Genomic DNA, 16,926 nt, shown 5'->3' on the forward strand with positions numbered 1-16,926 from the left:
AAAAAACCGCACGTAAAATCTAAAAAAACGCAAACGGACAACGAAAAAAGGGGGGTTCAACACGAGGACTTCCCAGGGGGTCACCCATCCTAGTACTACTCTCGCCCAAGCACGCTTAACTGCGGAGTTCTGATGGGATACGGTGCATTAGTGCTGGTATGATCGCACCCGAAATACTATCCATGTTTATTGTTTTTATGTGTTACAAGACGCAGAACCTCCTTTGTTTTGGTACGCGGGGCGTGGGACCCACGTGAACGATCGGCTCCGTTCCAAAAATACGAAAAGCATCAACCATGAACCGGAGGGCACCCGAGCATAGAAATAGCAAGAAAGAAAGGAAAAAAAGCAAAAAAAAAAACCGCACGTAAAATCTAAAAAAACGCAAACGGACAACGAAAAAGGGGGGGTGCAACACGAGGACTTCCCAGGGGGTCACCCATCCTAGTACTACTCTCGCCCAAGCACGCTTAACTGCGGAGTTCTGATGGGATCCGGTGCATTAGTGCTGGTATGATCGCACCCGAAATAGTATCCATGTTTATTGTTTTTATGTGTTACAAGACGCAGAACCTCCTTTGTTTTGGTACGCGGGGCGTGGGACCCACGTGACCGATCGGCTCCGTTCCAAAAATACAAAAAGCATCAACCATGAACCGGAGGGCACCCGAGCATAGAAATAGCAAGAAAGAAAGGAAAAAAAGCAAAAAAACCGCACGTAAAATCTAAAAAAACGCAAACGGACAACGAAAAAGGGGGGGTGCAACACGAGGACTTCCCAGGGGGTCACCCATCCTAGTACTACTCTCGCCCAAGCACGCTTAACTGCGGAGTTTTGATGGGATCCGGTGCATTAGTGCTGGTATGATCGCACCCGAAATACTGTCCATGTTTATTGTTTTTATGTTTTACAAGACGCAGAACCTCCTTTGTTTTGGTACGCGGGGCGTGGGACCCACGTGACCGATCGGTTCCGTTCCAAAAATACGAAAAGCATCAACCATGTACCGGAGGGCACCCGAGCATAGAAATAGCAAGAAAGAAAGGAAAAAAAGCAAAAAAAAACCGCACGTAAAATCTAAAAAAACGCAAACGGACAACGAAAAACGGGGGTGCAACACGAGGACTTCCCAGGGGGTCACCCATCCTAGTACTACTCTCGCCCAAGCACGCTTAACTGCGGAGTTCTGATGGGATCCGGTGCATTAGTGCTAGTATGATCGCACCCGAAATACTATCCATGTTTATTGTTTTTATGTGTTACAAGACGCAGAACCTCCTTTGTTTTGGTACGCGGGGCGTGGGACCCACGTGACCGATCGGCTCCGTTCCAAAAATACGAAAAGCATCAACCATGAACCGGAGGGCACCCGAGCATAGAAATAGCAAGAAAGAAAGGAAAAAAAGCAAAAAAAAAACCGCACGTAAAATCTAAAAAAACGCAAACGGACAACGAAAAAGGGGGGGGTGCAACACGAGGACTTCCCAGGGGGTCACCCATCCTAGTACTACTCTCGCCCAAGCACGCTTAACTGCGGAGTTCTGATGGGATCCGGTGCATTAGTGCTGGTATGATCGCACCCGAAATAGTATCCATGTTTATTGTTTTTATGTGTCACAAGACGCAGAACCTCCTTTGTTTTGGTACGCGGGGCGTGGGACCCACGTGACCGATCGGCTCCGTTCCAAAAATACAAAAAGCATCAACCATGAACCGGAGGGCATCCGAGCATAGAAATAGCAAGAAAGAAAGGAAAAAAAGCAAAAAAAACCGCACGTAAAATCTAAAAAAACGCAAACGGACAACGAAAAAGGGGGGGGGTGCAACACGAGGACTTCCCAGGGGGTCACCCATCCTAGTACTACTCTCGCCCAAGCACGCTTAACTGCGGAGTTCTGATGGGATCCGGTGTATTAGTGCTGGTATGATCGCACCCGAAATACTGTCCATGTTTATTGTTTTTATGTGTTACAAGACGCAGAACCTCCTTTGTTTTGGTACGCGGGGCGTGGGACCCACGTGACCGATCGGCTCCGTTCCAAAAATACGAAAAGCATCAACCATGAACCGGAGGGCACCCGAGCATAGAAATAGCAAGAAAGAAAGGAAAAAAAGCAAAAAAAAACCGCACGTGAAATCTAAAAAAACGCAAACGGACAACGAAAAAGGGGGGGTGCAACACGAGGACTTCCCAGGGGGTCACCCATCCTAGTACTACTCTCGCCCAAGCACGCTTAACTGCGGAGTTCTGATGGGATCCGGTGCATTAGTGCTGGTATGATCGCACCCGAAATACTAACCATGTTTATTGTTTTCATGTGTTACAAGACGCAGAACCTCCTTTGTTTTGGTACGCGGGGCGTGGGACCCACGTAACCGATCGGCTCCGTTCCAAAAATACGAAAAGCATCAACCATGAACCGGAGGGCACCCGAGCATAAAAATAGCAAGAAAGAAAGGAAAAAAAGCAAAAAAAACCGCACGTAAAATCTAAAAAAACGCAAACGGACAACGATAAAGGGGGGGTGCAACACGAGGACTTCCCAAGGGGTCACCCATCCTAGTACTACTCTCACCCAAGCACGCTTAACTGCGGAGTTCTGATGGGATCCGGTGCATTAGTGCTGGTATGATCGCACCCGAAATACTGTCCATGTTTATTGTTTTTATGTGTTACAAGACGCAGAACCTCCTTTGTTTTGGTACGCGGGGCGTGGGACCCACGTGACCGATCGGCTCCGTTCCAAAAATACGAAAAGCATCAACCATGTACCGGAGGGCACCCGAGCATAGAAATAGCAAGAAAGAAAGGAAAAAAAGCAAAAAAAAACCGCACGTAAAATCTAAAAAAACGCAAACGGACAACGAAAAACGGGGGTGCAACACGAGGACTTCCCAGAGGGTCACCCATCCTAGTACTACTCTCGCCCAAGCACGCTTAACTGCGGAGTTCTGATGGGATCCGGTGCATTAGTGCTGGTATGATCGCACCCGAAATACTATCCATGTTTATTGTTTTTATGTGTTACAAGACGCCGAACCTCCTTTGTTTTGGTACGCGGGGCGTGGGACCCACGTGACCGATCGGCTCCGTTCCAAAAATACGAAAAGCATCAACCATGAACCGGAGGGCACCCGAGCATAGAAATAGCAAGAAAGAAAGGAAAAAAAGCAAAAAAAAACCGCACGTAAAATCTAAAAAAACGCAAACGGACAACGAAAAAGGGGGGGTGCAACACGAGGACTTCCCAGGGGGTCACCCATCCTAGTACTACTCTCGCCCAAGCACGCTTAACTGCGGAGTTCTGATGGGATCCGGTGCATTAGTGCTGGTATGATCGCACCCGAAATAGTATCCATGTTTATTGTTTTTATGTGTTACAAGACGCAGAACCTCCTTTGTTTTGGTACGCGGGGCGTGGGACCCACGTGACCGATCGGCTCCGTTCCAAAAATACGAAAAGCATCAACCATGTACCGGAGGGCACCCGAGCATAGAAATAGCAAGAAAGAAAGGAAAAAAAGCAAAAAAAAACCGCACGTAAAATCTAAAAAAACGCAAACGGACAACGAAAAACGGGGGTGCAACACGAGGACTTCCCAGGGGGTCACCCATCCTAGTACTACTCTCGCCCAAGCACGCTTAACTGCGGAGTTCTGATGGGATCCGGTGCATTAGTGCTAGTATGATCGCACCCGAAATACTGTCCATGTTTATTGTTTTTATGTGTTACAAGACGCAGAACCTCCTTTGTTTTGGTACGCGGGGCGTGGGACCCACGTGACCGATCGGCTCCGTTCCAAAAATACGAAAAGCATCAACCATGAACCGGAGGGCACCCGAGCATAGAAATAGCAAGAAAGAAAGGAAAAAAAGCAAAAAAAAAACCGCACGTAAAATCTAAAAAAACGCAAACGGACAACGAAAAAGGGGGGGTGCAACACGAGGACTTCCCAGGGGGTCACCCATCCTAGTACTACTCTCGCCCAAGCACGCTTAACTGCGGAGTTCTGATGGGATCCGGTGCATTAGTGCTGGTATGATCGCACCCGAAATAGTATCCATGTTTATTGTTTTTATGTGTCACAAGACGCAGAACCTCCTTTGTTTTGGTACGCGGGGCGTGGGACCCACGTGACCGATCGGCTCCGTTCCAAAAATACAAAAAGCATCAACCATGAACCGGAGGGCACCCGAGCATAGAAATAGCAAGAAAGAAAGGAAAAAAAGCAAAAAAAACCGCACGTAAAATCTAAAAAAACGCAAACGGACAACGAAAAAGGGGGGGGGGGGGGGGGTGCAACACGAGGACTTCCCAGGGGGTCACCCATCCTAGTACTACTCTCGCCCAAGCACGCTTAACTGCGGAGTTCTGATGGGATCCGGTGTATTAGTGCTGGTATGATCGCACCCGAAATACTGTCCATGTTTATTGTTTTTATGTGTTACAAGACGCAGAACCTCCTTTGTTTTGGTACGCGGGGCGTGGGACCCACGTGACCGATCGGCTCCGTTCCAAAAATACGAAAAGCATCAACCATGTACCGGAGGGCACCCGAGCATAGAAATAGCAAGAAAGAAAGGAAAAAAAGCAAAAAAAAACCGCACGTAAAATCTAAAAAAACGCAAACGGACAACGAAAAACGGGGGTGCAACACGAGGACTTCCCAGGGGGTCACCCATCCTAGTACTACTCTCGCCCAAGCACGCTTAACTGCGGAGTTCTGATGGGATCCGGTGCATTAGTGCTGGTATGATCGCACCCGAAATACTATCCATGTTTATTGTTTTTATGTGTTACAAGACGCAGAACCTCCTTTGTTTTGGTACGCGGGGCGTGGGACCCACGTGACCGATCGGCTCCGTTCCAAAAATACGAAAAGCATCAACCATGAACCGGAGGGCACCCGAGCATAGAAATAGCAAGAAAGAAAGGAAAAAAATCAAAAAAAAACCGCACGTAATATCTAAAAAAACGCAAACGGACAACGAAAAAGGGGGGTGCAACACGAGGACTTCCCAGGTGGTCACCCATCCTAGTACTACTCTCGCCCAAGCACGCTTAACTGCGGAGTTCTGATGGGATCCGGTGCATTAGTGCTGGTATGATCGCACCCGAAATACTATCCATGTTTATTGTTTTTATGTGTTACAAGACGCAGAACCTCCTTTGTTTTGGTACGCGGGGCGTGGGACCCACGTGACCGATCGGCTCCGTTCCAAAAATACGAAAAGCATCAACCATGAACCGGAGGGCACCCGAGCATAGAAATAGCAAGAAAGAAAGGAAAAAAAGCAAAAAAAAAAACCGCACGTAAAATCTAAAAAAACGCAAACGGACAACGAAAAAGGGGGGGTGCAACACGAGGACTTCCCAGGGGGTCACCCATCCTAGTACTACTCTCGCCCAAGCACGCTTAACTGCGGAGTTTTGATGGGATCCGGTGCATTAGTGCTGGTATGATCGCACCCGAAATACTGTCCATGTTTATTGTTTTTATGTTTTACAAGACGCAGAACCTCCTTTGTTTTGGTACGCGGGGCGTGGGACCCACGTGACCGATCGGCTCCGTTCCAAAAATACGAAAAGCATCAACCATGTACCGGAGGGCACCCGAGCATAGAAATAGCAAGAAAGAAAGGAAAAAAAGCAAAAAAAAACCGCACGTAAAATCTAAAAAAACGCAAACGGACAACGAAAAACGGGGGTGCAACACGAGGACTTCCCAGGGGGTCACCCATCCTAGTACTACTCTCGCCCAAGCACGCTTAACTGCGGAGTTCTGATGGGATCCGGTGCATTAGTGCTAGTATGATCGCACCCGAAATACTATCCATGTTTATTGTTTTTATGTGTTACAAGACGCAGAACCTCCTTTGTTTTGGTACGCGGGGCGTGGGACCCACGTGACCGATCGGCTCCGTTCCAAAAATACGAAAAGCATCAACCATGAACCGGAGGGCACCCGAGCATAGAAATAGCAAGAAAGAAAGGAAAAAAAGCAAAAAAAAAACCGCACGTAAAATCTAAAAAAACGCAAACGGACAACGAAAAAGGGGGGGTGCAACACGAGGACTTCCCAGGGGGTCACCCATCCTAGTACTACTCTCGCCCAAGCACGCTTAACTGCGGAGTTCTGATGGGATCCGGTGCATTAGTGCTGGTATGATCGCACCCGAAATAGTATCCATGTTTATTGTTTTTATGTGTCACAAGACGCAGAACCTCCTTTGTTTTGGTACGCGGGGCGTGGGACCCACGTGACCGATCGGCTCCGTTCCAAAAATACAAAAAGCATCAACCATGAACCGGAGGGCACCCGAGCATAGAAATAGCAAGAAAGAAAGGAAAAAAAGCAAAAAAAACCGCACGTAAAATCTAAAAAAACGCAAACGGACAACGAAAAAGAGGGGGGGGGGGTGCAACACGAGGACTTCCCAGGGGGTCACCCATCCTAGTACTACTCTCGCCCAAGCACGCTTAACTGCGGAGTTCTGATGGGATCCGGTGTATTAGTGCTGGTATGATCGCACCCGAAATACTGTCCATGTTTATTGTTTTTATGTGTTACAAGACGCAGAACCTCCTTTGTTTTGGTACGCGGGGCGTGGGACCCACGTGACCGATCGGCTCCGTTCCAAAAATACGAAAAGCATCAACCATGTACCGGAGGGCACCCGAGCATAGAAATAGCAAGAAAGAAAGGAAAAAAAGCAAAAAAAAACCGCACGTAAAATCTAAAAAAACGCAAACGGACAACGAAAAACGGGGGTGCAACACGAGGACTTCCCAGGGGGTCACCCATCCTAGTACTACTCTCGCCCAAGCACGCTTAACTGCGGAGTTCTGATGGGATCCGGTGCATTAGTGCTGGTATGATCGCACCCGAAATACTATCCATGTTTATTGTTTTTATGTGTTACAAGACGCAGAACCTCCTTTGTTTTGGTACGCGGGGCGTGGGACCCACGTGACCGATCGGCTCCGTTCCAAAAATACGAAAAGCATCAACCATGAACCGGAGGGCACCCGAGCATAGAAATAGCAAGAAAGAAAGGAAAAAAATCAAAAAAAAACCGCACGTAATATCTAAAAAAACGCAAACGGACAACGAAAAAGGGGGGTGCAACACGAGGACTTCCCAGGTGGTCACCCATCCTAGTACTACTCTCGCCCAAGCACGCTTAACTGCGGAGTTCTGATGGGATCCGGTGCATTAGTGCTGGTATGATCGCACCCGAAATACTATCCATGTTTATTGTTTTTATGTGTTACAAGACGCAGAACCTCCTTTGTTTTGGTACGCGGGGCGTGGGACCCACGTGACCGATCGGCTCCGTTCCAAAAATACGAAAAGCATCAACCATGAACCGGAGGGCACCCGAGCATAGAAATAGCAAGAAAGAAAGGAAAAAAAGCAAAAAAACCGCACGTAAAATCTAAAAAAAACGCAAACGGACAACGAAAAAGGGGGGGGGGGGTGCAACACGAGGACTTCCCAGGGGGTCACCCATCCTAGTACTACTCTCGCCCAAGCACGCCTAACTGCGGAGTTCTGATGGGATCCGGTGCATTAGTGCTGGTATGATCGCACCCGAAATACTATCCATGTTTATTGTTTTTATGTGTTACAAGACGCAGAACCTCCTTTGTTTTGGTACGCGGGGCGTGGGACCCACGTGACCGATCGGCTCCGTTCCAAAAATATGAAAAGCATCAACCATGAACCGGAGGGCACCCGAGCATAGAAATAGCAAGAAAGAAAGGAAAAAAGCAAAAAAACCGCACGTAAAATCTAAAAAAAACGCAAACGGACAACGAAAAAGGGGGGTGCAACATGAGGACTTACGAGGGGGTCACCCATCCTAGTACTACTCTCGCCCAAGCACGCTTAACTGCGGAGTTCTGATGGAATCCGGTGCATTAGTGCTGGTATGATCGCACCCGAAATACTATCCATGTTTATTGTTTTTATGTGTTACAAGACGCAGAACCTCCTTTGTTTTGGTACGCGGGGCGTGGGACCCACGTGACCGATCGGCTCCGTTCCAAAAATACGAAAAGCATCAACCATGAACCGGAGGGCACCCGAGCATAGAAATGGCAAGAAAGAAAGGAAAAAAATTAAAAAAAAACCGCACGTAAAATCTAAAAAAAACGCAAACGGACAACGAAAAAGGGGGGGGGGGGGGTGCAACACGAGGACTTCGCAGGGGTCACCCATCCTAGTACTACTCTCGCCCAAGCACGCTTAACTGCGAAGTTCTGATGGGATCCGGTGCATTAGTGCTGGTATGATCGCACCCAAAATACTATCCATCAGAATTGTTTTTATGTGTTACAAGACGCAGAACCTCCTTTGTTTTGGTACGCGGGGCGTGGGACCCACGTGACCGATCGGCTCCGTTCCAAAAATACGAAAAGCATCAACCATGAACCGGAGGGCACCCGAGCATAGAAATAGAAAGAAAGAAAGGAAAAAAAAGCAAAAAACCGCACGTAAATGTTGGATTAATGTCTAAGTCCATAACTATAATTGGTAAGACTTGACCCGTCTGCATTTTAGCACTTCCAGGTTTTGGAAAAAGTTTCATTATGAGTTGGGCACTCATCTGCATTTTAGCACTGCCTTTCACCTGCAGATGGATGGTCAGAGCGAATGGACCATCGAGACTTTGGAGGATATGTTGCGGGCATGCATGCTAGTCTTTGGTGGTAACTGGGATACCTATCTTCCCTTGGCTGAGTTCTCGTACAACAACAGCTACCATGCAAGTATTAACTGTCCCCCATTCGAGATGTTGTACGGACGGAGGTGTAGGATCCCGATATGTTGGGGTGAAGTTGGCCAGAGGGTCATGGGGAGCACCGTGGTGGTGCTCAAGACGACCGAGAGAATCCAGTAGGTTCGAAGCAGGCTGCAGACTGCGCAGAGTCGGCAGAAAAGTTACGCCGACAAGCGCCGATCAGACCTGGAGTTTCAGGTCGGGGATATGGTTCTCCTAAAAGTGTTGCCTTGGAAGGGCGTCATTCGATTCAGGAAGCGGGGCAAGTTCGGCCAAGATACATTGGTCCGTTCAGGGTTGTAGCCCGGGTGGGGAAGGTGGCATATAGGCTGGATCTACCAGCCGAGCTCAGTCAGATCCACAGGACCTTCCATGTCTCCCAGCTGCGGAAGTTCCTAGTGGATGATTCAGTAGTGGTGCCGTTAGAGGATATCCAGGTTGATGACAGCCTGAATTACATTGAACGCCCAGTCGCAATCCTCGACCGGAAGTCGAAGGATCTGAGGAACAAGAGGGTGGAATTAGTGAAGGTGAAATGGCAGTACCGAAAGGGTTCAGAGTGGACTTGGGAGCTTGTGGAAGAAATGATGGAGCATTACCCCGAGATGCTTCAGGATCGAGCAGCAGACTTCGAGGGCGAAGTCTAAAATAAGTGGGGGAGATTTGTAGCACCTGGTTCCTGGTATGTGAAATTTATCTAAGTGTTTTGCATTTTTAGCATTGGACTCGGCGAGTTGTAGGACCGACTCGCCGAGTAGAGACGGGATATGGATCACGTTTAAGTTGGCGACTCGGTGAGTCCATATTCTGGACTCGGCGAGTCCCTGTTGTCTGATGAAACCCTAAATTCCAAGGGTTTGCACCCTATTTAAACCAACCTTATGCGCACCAACCTCGCCCCCTTCACCCTAAGAGCTCCCTATATCGTCCAACCCTTGTTACTTGTGAGATTGAAGTGATTTGGTGTGTTTTCTTGAAGATTTTGAGAGAATAGAAGAGTAGATCAAGAAGAGAAGAAGGAGGCCAGACATCTTGGTGTTATTTCAGTGATCCCCTTGAGGTATAACTCATTTTCCCTCTGTTTCCATGTTTATAGTCCCTTATAGCTCCATTAAAGTCCTTCTTGAGCCATTTCCAAGCTTGAGTATGATTTAGGGTCTATAATAAGTTGGTTAACCTTTGGATCTAGGCATGATTGAGCTCCAGGAGCTCGGATCTACTGCCTTTATGGAGCCATATTGCATGAAAGCCCTAGATCTACCCTTTTAGTGCATTTTGAGCCCTAAAACCTTCATTGGTGTTTATTTACACGTAAAGTTGGAAACTTTACGTGTTAATCAAGCCTTAGAAACCCAGATCTATGTATGGAATGAGATGGATTCAAGCAAAATTAAGTATATAATATTTGCATGTGAATGACTCGGCGAGTCGTTCATTGGACTCGACGAGTCGAGTCGCGAGTCCCCGAGTTTTCCCCCTTTTCGTGTTTGCGGAGTGGAATAGTGAGTCATGGGGTGTGACTCAGTGAGTCGGAAGCCAGACTTACCCATGAAGGAACTCGGCGAGTCAATGCCCTGACTCTGCGAGTTCAAGGAAATCTTCTTGCCTCAAGGACAGACTCGGCGGGTTGTTCATACAACTCGGCGAGTCTGAGCATAGCATGTTCTTCAGATGAAGATGAACTCGACGAGTTGTTCATACAACTCGGCGAGTAGGATGAAGGACTATTGGACTTTGGGTTAGAAGGAAAACTCGTCGAGTCAATGCCTAACTCGATGAGTAGAGACGGGATTTTGGACAATCAAATGAATAGGGACTCGGCGAGTTGGCAAGCCAACTCGGCGAGTCGGGTCAACTGGAAGTTGACTTTGACTTTGACTCTTGGTTTGGTTAGGGGTAAATGGTTATTTTACCCTGAGGTCGGTTAGCAGTATTTGACTGAGTATTTTGTGGGAATTATAGCCGAAGGATTTCCAGGGCAGCAGCAGTAGAGGAAAGTCAGTTTCCACGCAGATCAGCAGCTACTTTGAGGTGAGTTACCTTCCAGTAGCGGTGGGTCTACGGCCACAATGCCGGCCCACCAGTAGGAGTTGTATGATAGATGATTGTCTCTGTGATATTCATCTAAGGTTGCTACTACCTGTGTTATGTTTATGTGCTAGTATGATATGATGCTATGCGCTATGTGTTATGTGGTAGCAGTAGGGGGTGAAATAGTCCCCAGTATCCGGTCGTAAGGACCTAAGGGGAGGCCAACACCCAGATATGCTAGGCAGTATCCCGTCGTAAGGACCGAAGGGGAGACCAGCACCCATATATGCTAGTCAGTATCCGGTTGTGTGGACCGAAGGGGAGGCCAACACCCAGATATGCTAGGCAGTATCCGGTCGAGAGGACCGAAGGGGTAGGTCGGACACCCAGATATGCCCGACAATATATGCATGTTATGTGATTATGTGGTATGTGGTACAGTGGGGGAACTCACTAAGCTTTGTGCCTACAGTTTTCAGATTTGGTTTCAGGTACCTCTTCTTCGAAGGGGAAGGAGCTGGCGCGGTAGCGACATATCACATACATGCTTTGTATTCCGCACTATGAGATCTTCCTGAGGATTTGTTCTCTCACATTATTATGTTTTATAAAATGTTTTTCCAGACACACGATATCTTTTATGAAAGGACATGTTCTGTGAATGTTTTATTCCTAATTTTTTGCTAAGTATATGTTTTTAAAAATGAAATTTTTGGCTCGTATTTTTGGGACGTTACAGAACCCGAAGCCTTCGGTCCCGAACCTCGCATGAAGAACCGAAGCCACCTTCGGGCCGAACTCTCATACCTTCACTCCATTTCTCCTTCGGTTCATGACTAGAAGGGACCGAACCCCGGCCAGGACCGAGAGGTCTCGCAGGAAGCCCAATTTTTCCCAGTTTTCGACAACGACTTCATTTTAAGCTCGTTTTTCATCTTTTTAACACAGGATTTTCACCCTAAAACTTTATTTTAACATATAAGGCCCCATATTTATTAATAAACCATGTTTTTGGGGATAAATCTTATCCAAGAAGAGTGGGTGAAGTACAAGAGGTAGAGTGTTGACTTTTCTTTAGTTTATGACACAAGCAACCACCCATACCCACTCCATGACCAACCCACACCCCTCCCCACCATCCCTAGTCATGTCAATGTCCTTTCTCATCATTTTCCAGCCATTCCCACGTTCTAAGAGCTGGAACACTCACCCTCATTTCCCACACTTCACTCATTTTCACTCATTCCACCAAAAGATCAAACCCCTTTTCTCTCAACTCTCCTCTCTCAAGTCCGAGAATTTCAAGCACTTCCAAGGATTTTTTCTTCATTTGGTAAGTATCATCATCTTCCTTCTGATTATTACACTTCCTTCTACTCCAATCATAGATTGCTTACACAAATTCCATCACATTGGTGTTAGATTCTCGAATCTTCAAGCAATCCTCCAAGTGTTCTTGAGTTGAACACTTCTCTTATTCAACAATCTGTTGGATTAATGTCTAAGTCCATAACTGTAATTGGTAAGACTTGACCCGACCCGGCATGGTCCATTTGGGTTGCATGGCATCATGCATTTGGATAGACTATAATGAGAGAAATAAGACACTTATGGTTATTAATGTAACACCAAGATTTTCAAAAAAATAAAATTTTCATTTAATTAATCAATTTAATATTAAAACACTTGCTTAAAATCTTATTCACATTCAAATTACAAAACGTAGTTTCATTTCCGTTATAAAAGAAGACCAGGATCCTCCAAAACACAACTCTTTCTTCGGTGTGTACAATCGAACCGTTGCCATCCCGCGTTACTGTAAGAACCTGAAACAACATAACATAAACAACGTAAGCACGAAGCTTAGTGAGTTCCCCAATATACCTTACGCACATACGCCTTCCGGCCCGGATCTTTCGATCCACATAATATCGCCTTCCGGCCCGGATCTTTCGATCCACATAACTTTGCCTTCCGGCCCGACCTTCCGGTCCATGTGTCTCAGGGGACTTCCGTCCCTGCTGGGTAAACCTTCCGGCCTTACCCACGCCGACCTTCCGGTCCATCACACATCATATCGCCTTCCGGCCCATAACATATTCGCCTTCCGGCCCATAACATACATAGCACATATAACATATAACATACCACATATAGCATACATATCATATCCGACCTTCCGGTCACACAGTCAAACCCTTCCGGGTACAGTATAGTGAGAAGACTCACCTCGCGGACACTAGAAGATAGCAACTCCTAAAATCCCTTGCACTTGATCCTCCGAGCTACAAGCTCCCTGTAACATCATATATCCCTTATTTAATACTTCTATCTTCCACGTTAACTGACCCTAAGAATCACACCAGTCAACTCTGGTCAACAGTCCAATGTCAGCTCGACTGGACTCGGCGAGTTCCCTGGCGACTCGGCGAGTCTGGTCGTCCTTCAATCCTCTGAGATTCCCCTTCTACTCGTCGAGTATCCTCTTTGACTCGACGAGTCACTCCTGGAAGAATCGCGGGGCCACCCCGACTCCACTCGCCGAGTCTGAAGAACAACTCGGCGAGTCCCAGTGAATCTTCAAGCTACTCGCCGAGTCTGATCATCCGACTCGGCGAGTCCACGCCATGCAGTCGATCCAACTGCTTCCTGAGATACGTTTTTCCCGAGATACACACTCATGGGACTTCTGGACCTCTAATCATCCTATTACTAGGGTAGAAACCTTTGTATAACAACATAATAATCCATCAAATCTCCAAATGGGTTTCATAAACCCTAAATTCGTGTACACATCAAAATAACAGGAATGATCCGAAACCTTACCTGAAAACATACTCTCTGTGTCCCCAAACCTCAGAACTCGACCTCCTTGCTCTTCCTTTGGCCAAAACCCTTCCTCTTCTTGCACCACAATTCTTCAAAGTCAATAATGGCCTTCAAGTTTTGCTCCAAATGCCACAGTCGTCTAGGGTCCTCCACAATCGGCCAAAAGACGTGAAATGACGACATACAACCCTTAAATACGACCCAATACGAAACGGCTAGGGTTTCTGCTGAACAGCGTCGACTCGCCGAGTCCATACCTGGACTCGTCGAGTCCAGTCGCGAACCCGCGACCAAATCTGCGACCCTACTCGGCGAGTCTGGCTCCAACTCGCCGAGTCTCCCCTTTAAAACACCCCAAAAATGCAATTTAACAATACTTGAGATTTTGGGCTGTTACAATTCTCCCCCACTAGAATTAGACTTCGCCCTCGAAGTCTCACCCTGAAATTAGCTCTGGCTGCTGCTCCCGCATCTCACGTTTCGGCTTCCCTAGACACTACCGATCTCTCCTGAGGCCGCTACTGAACCAATACCAGAGGTACCTCCTTGTTCCTCAGAACCTTGATCTTCCGATCTCCGACGGCCACTGGCCTCTCGACGTAACACAGGCTCGCATCCACTTAATCGTTCTCTAGTAGAACCACTGCTGACTCATCCGCTATACACCTCTTCAACTGCGACACCTACCAGTGTCATGGATCCGCCCCAATTCCGTTGACAGCTCCAAACGATAGACCACCCTTCCTACCTTCGCACCTTCACGAAAAGACCCAACATACCAGGGCCCCCCATTTACCCCTCTTCCTAAATCGAAGCACCCCGCCAGAAATACGAAGTCGCTGACCTGAATCACATGCTCGTAACGGCGTCTGCCTGCATAACTTTCCTGTTAACTCTAGACGATCACTAACTCTCTTTAACCTGCTGAGTCTGCTCTGTCGACTGAAGCCCAAACTCTGTACTGTCCATCTCTCTCTGCAACCGAGAACCACCCAAGATGCAACTCTGCTCTTAAACCCCAACAATCACTCGACCAATAAGGGTTAGGAAGCCCTGAACCACCGGATCCCCGATCCAAAGCCCACTTTGTCCATCCCAGACCAACTGAGAGATCCATTCTCACTCCCAGAGTAACTCTCACAAATTCTCCTCTTGCCATCATATACACATGCTGAACTAGCCCCAACACTCGTAGGTTGGAAGACCCGATACACTGATGATATCCTCGAACATCTCCCAAGATGAACCACTACATCCACCCTACACTCTGATCAGATTCACACTGAAAATTTAAAATTTTCTCTCTCCATGCATCCCTTCTGAGCCTCAACAGACATCCCAACCGGATGGGTTCCTACTCCACTGCCGCGAACACGATGCTCAGAACCATACTCGAAGTACTCTAACCATAACTCTGCTCTGCAGCTTTCACCTTTGTGAACTTGCACCCCCTTCGGAGTTACATACCCTCCTCTTTTCCTTTTCCACGGAACTCTCTTGAACATAATGCCACTCCAACCGGTGCCACGGTGTTCGCCCCAAGCGACACCACCCTTTTTGCGTAACTGCTATTCACATACTCTGGTTCTCATTGCAGGGGCTCTCAATCCCATGCACTCTCTCCACTCATCAAAATCACTGTCTCCGCTAAACAAGATCAATAACCCGGGGCCAGACCTTCCAATGCAATCACACTGCAACATACGCGATCCGCAAATCTCAAACTAATCCTGCAATACCAACAGAGTCTCCAGTATGACTGGACCGACTCTCATAACACATGCTAGCCACTCGAGGCTATATCTCTGTGGGTCCGTACACCCAAACTCTGCGAACCCTCAGGTTCTAACTCTGGGAACCTTCCGGTTCCAGCTCTAGAAACATGCACAACATAATCCCGTGGGATTAATGCAGTACAACCCATCACGTACCAATACTCTGATCGCAAAATTCCGATTACTTACTCAAGCTTGATCCCGACCTCCTCTCAGGCCTCCACAATCAAATGCCCTAGGTCTGTATTTCGCCCCGCATACTCAACACTCGCTCTCGTCGGCCTATACTTTGCGCTGACAAACACTGCTGAATTCCAACCGCTAAGCACCCTTACATACTCATCGATCTCCCGGAGAATTTTACAATTCTCCCCCACTAAAGCACTGACTAACTGCCACCGATCGTCATTAACGACCTTATAGAACAATCCGGTACAAAGAGAACAATTACACACTGACTGCTTCCCACAAGCACAAGCAACCCTCAGCAAAACACACCTCCACCCTGATCAACCCTCTCACAAGAATCTAGTCCTTCAATCATCCACTCCCCGACTGTAGATGCTACCCGACAACCAACCCAGTGCCGCGTCTCCCCTAACAACCCCCACGAACGATAACCAAAAGGAATCCTCGACAATAACCCATAACCAACTCACAATCTGCCCAAAGGATGAACACCACATCGAAAACCGCACAAGACTACTAAAACACCAATTATAACCATACCCCAACCATCAGGGAATAACGAATGCCAAAACGAAAACCTGAAGCACCAATCCATAACCATGCCAGACCCGCGAAACAACGAATACCGCATCGAAATCCATGCAAGATACCCGCTCAAACAATACGCCAAATCAATGCCAGACAATTAAGACATCATGAAAGCATCATACCCGCAGCTGCCTCCGGCACTGCTCCGTCTCCCTCTGTCGCACGCAGATAAACACGACCCTGAGCCCTCTGGGGTTCCGCTTCATCCTGTCCTCCTCAAATCCCGAATTGGCACTGACTGCCAACTATCCCGTGCACAGTGCCCCTCCTTTCCGCACTTGCGGCATGCACCACTGGGCCACAAGCTCCGGTGCCATCTATCTCACACTTCCCACAAGTGTGACCGCTCCGATCCCCCATTCTAACGTCTACGGTCATGGACCGTTCCGGCGCCGACTGCGACTGCATCGGGGCCTGCCTCATCTCACGCAACTGCAACTCAACCTCTACCTCACGCCACATGGCGGCCTCCTGCGATACCAACACGGTCTCGCACCTCCGCGCAGACACGAACTGTCTGATACCCCCTTGAGCTTACTCGAATATCGGGCATCTGAGCCTGCTCCGAAGCGAACTCAGGGCGAAACATCGCCCTCCCAATAAACATCCTGGTGATCTCAGTCACCGACTCCAAATCCTGCTTCAGCTCAAGGAATTCCCGAGCCAATCTCTCCTTTTCATCTCGCGGAACATAGCGAGTACTGAACATCCCTCTGAATTGATCC

The 16,926-nt window shown here is 47.8% G+C and overlaps 24 non-coding genes across 24 annotated transcripts; all 24 read right to left on the bottom strand.

The window, feature by feature from the left end:
• Positions 1-51: 51 nt before the first annotated feature.
• Positions 52-170, bottom strand: LOC128131029 (5S ribosomal RNA). The gene has a single exon (XR_008228957.1). It is a non-coding gene; the product is annotated as a 5S ribosomal RNA (ribosomal RNA).
• A 236-nt stretch (positions 171-406) lies between these two features.
• LOC128128517 (5S ribosomal RNA) lies at positions 407-525 on the bottom strand. Its single transcript, XR_008226484.1, has one exon. It is a non-coding gene; the product is annotated as a 5S ribosomal RNA (ribosomal RNA).
• Positions 526-757: 232 nt separating this feature from the next.
• On the bottom strand, positions 758-876 carry LOC128130650 (5S ribosomal RNA). Its single transcript, XR_008228573.1, has one exon. It is a non-coding gene; the product is annotated as a 5S ribosomal RNA (ribosomal RNA).
• A 233-nt stretch (positions 877-1,109) lies between these two features.
• On the bottom strand, positions 1,110-1,228 carry LOC128130212 (5S ribosomal RNA). Its single transcript, XR_008228134.1, has one exon. It is a non-coding gene; the product is annotated as a 5S ribosomal RNA (ribosomal RNA).
• Positions 1,229-1,464: 236 nt separating this feature from the next.
• LOC128128518 (5S ribosomal RNA) lies at positions 1,465-1,583 on the bottom strand. Its single transcript, XR_008226486.1, has one exon. It is a non-coding gene; the product is annotated as a 5S ribosomal RNA (ribosomal RNA).
• Positions 1,584-1,818: 235 nt separating this feature from the next.
• LOC128129497 (5S ribosomal RNA) lies at positions 1,819-1,937 on the bottom strand. The gene has a single exon (XR_008227367.1). It is a non-coding gene; the product is annotated as a 5S ribosomal RNA (ribosomal RNA).
• Positions 1,938-2,171: 234 nt separating this feature from the next.
• On the bottom strand, positions 2,172-2,290 carry LOC128128519 (5S ribosomal RNA). Its single transcript, XR_008226487.1, has one exon. It is a non-coding gene; the product is annotated as a 5S ribosomal RNA (ribosomal RNA).
• Positions 2,291-2,523: 233 nt separating this feature from the next.
• On the bottom strand, positions 2,524-2,642 carry LOC128130481 (5S ribosomal RNA). The gene has a single exon (XR_008228406.1). It is a non-coding gene; the product is annotated as a 5S ribosomal RNA (ribosomal RNA).
• A 233-nt stretch (positions 2,643-2,875) lies between these two features.
• LOC128130071 (5S ribosomal RNA) lies at positions 2,876-2,994 on the bottom strand. The gene has a single exon (XR_008227994.1). It is a non-coding gene; the product is annotated as a 5S ribosomal RNA (ribosomal RNA).
• A 234-nt stretch (positions 2,995-3,228) lies between these two features.
• LOC128128521 (5S ribosomal RNA) lies at positions 3,229-3,347 on the bottom strand. The gene has a single exon (XR_008226495.1). It is a non-coding gene; the product is annotated as a 5S ribosomal RNA (ribosomal RNA).
• A 233-nt stretch (positions 3,348-3,580) lies between these two features.
• Positions 3,581-3,699, bottom strand: LOC128130213 (5S ribosomal RNA). Its single transcript, XR_008228135.1, has one exon. It is a non-coding gene; the product is annotated as a 5S ribosomal RNA (ribosomal RNA).
• Positions 3,700-3,934: 235 nt separating this feature from the next.
• On the bottom strand, positions 3,935-4,053 carry LOC128128522 (5S ribosomal RNA). The gene has a single exon (XR_008226498.1). It is a non-coding gene; the product is annotated as a 5S ribosomal RNA (ribosomal RNA).
• Positions 4,054-4,296: 243 nt separating this feature from the next.
• LOC128129499 (5S ribosomal RNA) lies at positions 4,297-4,415 on the bottom strand. Its single transcript, XR_008227384.1, has one exon. It is a non-coding gene; the product is annotated as a 5S ribosomal RNA (ribosomal RNA).
• Positions 4,416-4,648: 233 nt separating this feature from the next.
• On the bottom strand, positions 4,649-4,767 carry LOC128128523 (5S ribosomal RNA). The gene has a single exon (XR_008226500.1). It is a non-coding gene; the product is annotated as a 5S ribosomal RNA (ribosomal RNA).
• A 233-nt stretch (positions 4,768-5,000) lies between these two features.
• LOC128131858 (5S ribosomal RNA) lies at positions 5,001-5,119 on the bottom strand. Its single transcript, XR_008229775.1, has one exon. It is a non-coding gene; the product is annotated as a 5S ribosomal RNA (ribosomal RNA).
• A 236-nt stretch (positions 5,120-5,355) lies between these two features.
• On the bottom strand, positions 5,356-5,474 carry LOC128130651 (5S ribosomal RNA). Its single transcript, XR_008228574.1, has one exon. It is a non-coding gene; the product is annotated as a 5S ribosomal RNA (ribosomal RNA).
• Positions 5,475-5,707: 233 nt separating this feature from the next.
• Positions 5,708-5,826, bottom strand: LOC128130214 (5S ribosomal RNA). The gene has a single exon (XR_008228136.1). It is a non-coding gene; the product is annotated as a 5S ribosomal RNA (ribosomal RNA).
• A 235-nt stretch (positions 5,827-6,061) lies between these two features.
• LOC128128525 (5S ribosomal RNA) lies at positions 6,062-6,180 on the bottom strand. Its single transcript, XR_008226501.1, has one exon. It is a non-coding gene; the product is annotated as a 5S ribosomal RNA (ribosomal RNA).
• Positions 6,181-6,419: 239 nt separating this feature from the next.
• LOC128129501 (5S ribosomal RNA) lies at positions 6,420-6,538 on the bottom strand. The gene has a single exon (XR_008227385.1). It is a non-coding gene; the product is annotated as a 5S ribosomal RNA (ribosomal RNA).
• Positions 6,539-6,771: 233 nt separating this feature from the next.
• On the bottom strand, positions 6,772-6,890 carry LOC128128526 (5S ribosomal RNA). The gene has a single exon (XR_008226504.1). It is a non-coding gene; the product is annotated as a 5S ribosomal RNA (ribosomal RNA).
• Positions 6,891-7,123: 233 nt separating this feature from the next.
• LOC128131869 (5S ribosomal RNA) lies at positions 7,124-7,242 on the bottom strand. The gene has a single exon (XR_008229786.1). It is a non-coding gene; the product is annotated as a 5S ribosomal RNA (ribosomal RNA).
• Positions 7,243-7,480: 238 nt separating this feature from the next.
• LOC128130608 (5S ribosomal RNA) lies at positions 7,481-7,599 on the bottom strand. Its single transcript, XR_008228531.1, has one exon. It is a non-coding gene; the product is annotated as a 5S ribosomal RNA (ribosomal RNA).
• A 231-nt stretch (positions 7,600-7,830) lies between these two features.
• LOC128131095 (5S ribosomal RNA) lies at positions 7,831-7,949 on the bottom strand. Its single transcript, XR_008229026.1, has one exon. It is a non-coding gene; the product is annotated as a 5S ribosomal RNA (ribosomal RNA).
• Positions 7,950-8,191: 242 nt separating this feature from the next.
• LOC111881974 (5S ribosomal RNA) lies at positions 8,192-8,309 on the bottom strand. The gene has a single exon (XR_002847012.2). It is a non-coding gene; the product is annotated as a 5S ribosomal RNA (ribosomal RNA).
• Between the last annotated feature and the right edge of the window lie 8,617 nt (positions 8,310-16,926).

This window comes from Lactuca sativa, chromosome 1, assembly GCF_002870075.4.
Source record: "Lactuca sativa cultivar Salinas chromosome 1, Lsat_Salinas_v11, whole genome shotgun sequence".
NCBI classification, from domain to species: Eukaryota; Viridiplantae; Streptophyta; class Magnoliopsida; order Asterales; family Asteraceae; genus Lactuca; species Lactuca sativa.